Here is a 5,651-nt window from a genome sequence, read left to right as displayed (position 1 = left end):
TCCAAGATAAAAGCGATCCCGGTCTGTAAGCAACGCTTTTATTGTAACGTGATGAAAATAGCTTCACTACTGCTTCGAAAGTGGTATAGGTGTCTTCACAGCGTTCTCCGTGTTACTCAAGTTTAGCACGCTGTATTCTGTGAACGAATGGCAAGCTGTTGTTGAAGCTAGCATCGACACTCGCGTAATTAAGAAAACTCTTGAAGTTATTTCCGAATAATTCCTGGACACCAGGGTTCCTGCAAAAAGTAGAGCTCACAAATATATTACAACATGGTGGTCCAGTGGCGATGTTTCACATTCCAAAGATGCGTTTACACCCGTGCGCCTTGCGTCTAGTCACCGTGCTACCACAACCACAGCCTAACGTAAAAGTCGCGACACTCCGTCTCCTTTTTGCTGCCCACAGTGATAGCAGCGCCCTAAGCTGGCAGTAAGTGGCACTTCTCAATACGGTATCTGACAGTGTGATCACTAACGGTTATATTGATTTGCAACATACGCTTCTGGCCATTGAAATAGCTACACCAAGAAGAGATGCAGATGATAAACGGGTATTGCCGGCCGAAGTGGCCGCGCGGTTCTGGCGCTGCAGTCTGGAACCGCGAGACCGCTACGGTCGCAGGTTCGAATCCTGCCTCGGGCATGGATGTGTGTGATGTCCTTAGGTTAGTTAGGTTTAACTAGTTCTAAGTTCTAGGGGACTAATGACCTCAGCAGTTGAGTCCCATAGTGCTCAGAGCCATTTGAACCATTTCAACCATAAACGGGTATTCATTGGACAAATATATTATACTACAACTGACATGTGATTACATTTTCACGCAACTTGGGTACGTAGATCCTGAGAAATCACTACCCAGAACAACCACTTCTCTCCGTAATAACGGCCTTGATACGCCTGGGCATTGAGTCAAACAGAGCTTGGATGGCATGTACAGGTACAGCTGCCCATGCAGCTTCAACACGATACCACAGTTCATCAAGAGTAGTGACTGGCGTAATGTGACGAGCACAGTTGCTCGGCCACCATTGACCAGACGTTTTCAGTTGGTAAAAGATCTTGAGAATGTGCTGGCCAGGGAAGCAGTCGAACATTTTCTGCATCCAGAGAGGCCCGTACAGGACCTGCAACATGCGGTCGTGCATTATCCTGCTGAAATGTAGGGTTTCCCAGGGATCGAATGAAGGGTAGAGCCACGGGTCGTAACACATCTGAAATGTAACGTCCGATGCTCAAAGTGCCGTCAATGCAAACACGGATGCGGCCACCATGATGCTGTAAACAGAAACTGGATTCATCCGAAAAAATGACGTTTTGCCATTCGTGCACCCAGGTTCGTCGTTGAGTATACCATCGCAGGCGCTCTTATCTATGATGCAGCGTCAAGGGTAACCGCAGCCATGGTTTCCGAGCTGATAGTCCATGCTGCTGCAAACGTCGCCGACCTGTTCGTGCAGATGGTTGTTGTCTTGCAAACCCCCCCATCTGCTGACTCAGGGATCGAGACGTGGCTGCACGATCCGTTACAGTCATGCGGATAAGATGCCTGTCATCTCGACTGCTAGTGATACGAGGCCGTTGGGATCCAGAACGGCGTTCCGAATTACCCTCCTGAACGCACCGATTCCATATTCTGCTAACAGTCATTGGATCTCGACCAACGCGAGCAGCAACGTCGCGATACGATAAACCGCAATCGCGATAGTCTACAATCCGACCTTTATCAAAGTCGGAAAAATGATGGTACGCATTTCTCCTCCGTACACGAGGAATCACAACAACGTTTCACCGGGCAAAGCCGGTCAACTGCTGTTTGTGTATGTGGAATCGGTTGGAAACTTTCCTCATGTCTGCACGTTGTAGGTGTCGCCACTGGCGCCAACCTTGTGTGAATGCTCTGAAAAGCTAATAATTTGCATATCACAGCATCTTCTTCCTGCCGGTTAAATTTCGCGTCTGTAGCACGTCATCTTCGTGGTCTAGCAATTTTAAGGGCCAGTAGTGTAGATTTTTCGATGGGTTGTCATAACGTAAAAATCGTCAATAACTACAAAAGGACACTACATTTGTCTTTCTTTATGTAAACTGATGGTGGCGGGGGTGGGGGGGGGGGTGTAAGAAGAAAGGGAAGGAAAGGGATTATTGATGTCAGCTGCATCGGGACATTACGCGGAATTAGCGGCGACTAGAGAAAATGTGTCCGGACCCGGATCTCCAGCTTACTGGGCAGGTGCGTTAACCATTGCGCCCTATGGGACACAGGGTTACCGCAACTGTGTGGACTTTCCTGGCACGCCTCACTACCGACCGGCATTCCCATCGAAAGCCACCTATCCCGAGTCCCTGTCCATTTCCTCCACGCTCGCTACTGTGAGATTCCCGCAAGAGGTCGGACGCACGTGTGCATCCGCACTGAAGAATGTGGACCCAGTGCGCATATAGGCGATTCAACTATTTGAAGGCGTGGTCTCAGACATGTCCGATAGAACAGACACCACTCATTCATATAACAGGACAGTTTATTAATGAGTTTCCTTTGTAAAGTTTCGAGGCGTGGGGTAGCCGCGCCTTCTGAGGCGACCTGTCACGGTACGCGTGGCTCCCCCCGTCGGAGGTTCGAGTCCTCCCTCGGGTATGGCTGTTTGTGTTGTCCCTAGCGTAAGTAAGTTTAAGTTAGATGAAGTTCTGAATAAGTCTAGAGACCGGTGACCTCAGCAGTTTGGTCCAACAGAAGTTTACCACCATTTTCCAATTTCTTGTAACGTTCAGTTAATTACTGAATAATCTCGTTTTCCTTTAATAACAAAAAATTGCTAGCGATAAACAGAAGACCTGACCTTCTGCAGAACAAGAAAGTGGAGTTTCATTCAAAATACTTTCAGCCAAATCGATGATTTTGGAACGTAGGAAACCTATAGAGGGTGTATCATAATTAATCGCGTAAACGCATGTAGTTGAAAGTACACCATACTAGAAGCAAAAAAGTCTCAGTAAACATAGGGTCGAAAATGCATACCTTAAGAGCTACGAACAATTTTTCATCTTCGGTACTGTGAAGTAAATCTCTTCTACTGCAAGCTCTTTGCTTTCTACATTCTGAGAAGTAGTAGTATGGACCAAATCACGAAAAAAAGTCCAGTAAACATTTGCTCTGAAATCCATAGGAATTGTTCATTAGAAGAGTTGTGTTTCCAAGTAGCGAAGATGAGCACGTGCTCATAGCTCTTTAGATATACATTTTAGAGCACATGTATACTGGAACTTTTTTCTTGTTTTGATCCATACTACTACTTCCCAAAATGTGGAAAGTAAAGAGCTTGCAGTAGAAGAGATTTGCTTCGCAGGATCGAAGATGAAAAATTCCTCGTAGCTCTTAAGGTATGCATTTTCGACCCGAAGTTTACTGAGACCTTTTTGCTTCTAGTATCGTATACTTTCAACTGCATCCGTTTACGCCATTAATTATGATACAGACTGTATCAGATGTAATACCTACACTAATTAATGAGCGAAATAAGCCACCACAGAGAATAAATCGTCAAAAGCAATGAAAGTGTTTCCCGACATAGAAGAAACAAATTCCACAATTGTTGCTAAATTTGAACGACAAACGTCAAGAATCTTCAACCCGTTCGCTTTTGAAGCAAAAGTAATTACATTTACAATATTATCCATGTAATCGAAAGCCGAGTGAAATATATGAATGGGCAAATCAGTAGAATCCATAAAAAAACTTAAGTGTCAGGGAAAGTGCCAATGATGGCAACAGACAACAACATAAATATAGGCCTTGTACGCATAAATTATGTTTATATTCTCTTGCTTTCAGCGGAGTAAGCTACAAATATACACATATTCTAAAGTATTTCTTCGTAAACAAATTATAGCTGATGTCATTCAAAAATGGCTCAGAGCACTATGCTACTTAGCTTCTGAGGTCATCAGTCACCTAGAAGTTAGAACTAATTAAACCTAACTAACCTAAGGACATCACACACATCCATGCCCGAGGCAGGATTCGAACTTGCGACCGTAGCGGTCGCTCGGCTCCAGACTGTAGCGCCTAGGACCGCTGACCACTCCGCTGATGTCATTGAATCAGTGTGATTCGGGTGGTTTTACACGTATTTCACGATAATTCGTGTCTCTAAGAAATTTTCTAACGCATGCAACGTACAATTACAACTATTGTTTCGTTAATTAAGTAGAAAATAATTAACATTATCCTTAGGATGCATGTGAATGTGTGTTTGCTCACCGCTTGAAGCACTAGCGACGCCCCAACTATGAAACGGTAGCAACTTTCCGACCAGAAAGTGCACATAACTGTATTTATTAGACTGTGGTACGACTGTGCTTATCCCACTCGCAGGTATAGGCACGCTTGTAGGTACCTGCCTCTTCCTCAACATGTGCGTACAAGTGGGTTTGGCTAAAATGGCTCTGAGCACTGTGGGACTTAACTTCTGAGGTCATCAGTCCCCTAGAAATTAGAACCACTTAAAGCTAAGTAACCTAAGGACATCACGGCAACGGCCTTGCCGCAGTGGTTACACCGGTTCCCGTGAGATCACCGAAGTTAAGCGCTGTCGGGCGTGGTCGGCACTTGGATGGGTGCCCATCCAGGCTGCCATGCGCTGTTGTCATTTTTCGGGGTGCACTCAGCCTCGTGATGCCAATTGAGGAGCTACTCGACCGAATAGTAGCGGCTTCGGTCAAGACTACCATCATTACGCCCCTCCTATCCGCATCCTCCTCTGAGGATGACACGGCGGTCGGATGGTCCCGGTAGGCCACTCGTGTTTAAAAAGCTCGTGCTTAAAAAAAACAAAGGACATCACACACAGCCATGCCCGAGGCAGGATTCGAACCTGTTACCGTAGCGGTCGCGCAGCTCCAGACTGTAGCGCCTAGAACCGCTTGACCACACCGGCCGGCACGAGTGGGTTTCATTCATATCTGTGCTCACACTGGGCGCTTCTTCTTTCATGTGGGGCAGGCTACAGCCGCAAGGAGCACAGTTGTAAACTCACTTAAAGTGTAACCGTAAGCCCTTAATTCGAACTCTGGAAGCAGTTCCAAATATTTGCGGAAAGAATATCTCCAAAATAGCGCACACTGCGCTGCAAAAATTGAAAGTTTCGTACAATAACCGTAGTTTCTCCGTTACTGCGTTGCAGAATTGTAGGGTATCCTGCAGAAATCACTATGATTTTGGAAGAAACCCAACAGCCAGCCTTTTAGCTCAGTTGAAAGACGAACAGTCACCCTTTTGTGGTGAAGTTAACAGCCGACGTTCTCTGCTCCATCACAATGTAGAGTTTTAAGGCTGTGGAGTCACTGCGCAACACCATACCGTGAATGAATCAACAAGTATTGTTGAAGCCGACATACATACTCGTTTAATTAAGAATACTCATACAGTTTTAATGAATATTTATGAATTTCATTATTCCTGTAAAATGATTCAAATGGCTCTAAGCACTATGGGACTTGATATCTGAGGTCATTAGCAAAGTCTCCAGTGCTAAGTGTAACCGTAAGCGTTTAGTTGCAACCATTTCCAGAAGGAAACTTTCAAAATAGCGCAGATTTTGCAGCCCCGTTCCATGAAAGTAGTTTATCCGCTAATGATTTAGCAGAACTG

At 45.5% G+C, this 5,651-nt stretch overlaps 1 pseudogene; it reads left to right on the top strand.

Annotated features, from left to right (window-relative positions):
• The first annotated feature begins 4,532 nt into the window (after window positions 1-4,532).
• Window positions 4,533-4,650, top strand: LOC126413471 (5S ribosomal RNA; annotated as a pseudogene).
• The last annotated feature ends 1,001 nt before the right edge of the window (window positions 4,651-5,651 follow it).

Source organism: Schistocerca serialis, chromosome 7, assembly GCF_023864345.2.
Source record: "Schistocerca serialis cubense isolate TAMUIC-IGC-003099 chromosome 7, iqSchSeri2.2, whole genome shotgun sequence".
NCBI lineage: Eukaryota > Metazoa > Arthropoda > Insecta > Orthoptera > Acrididae > Schistocerca > Schistocerca serialis.
Note: the sequence above shows the minus strand (reverse complement) of the source record. Positions and strands in the feature narration are given on the sequence as shown.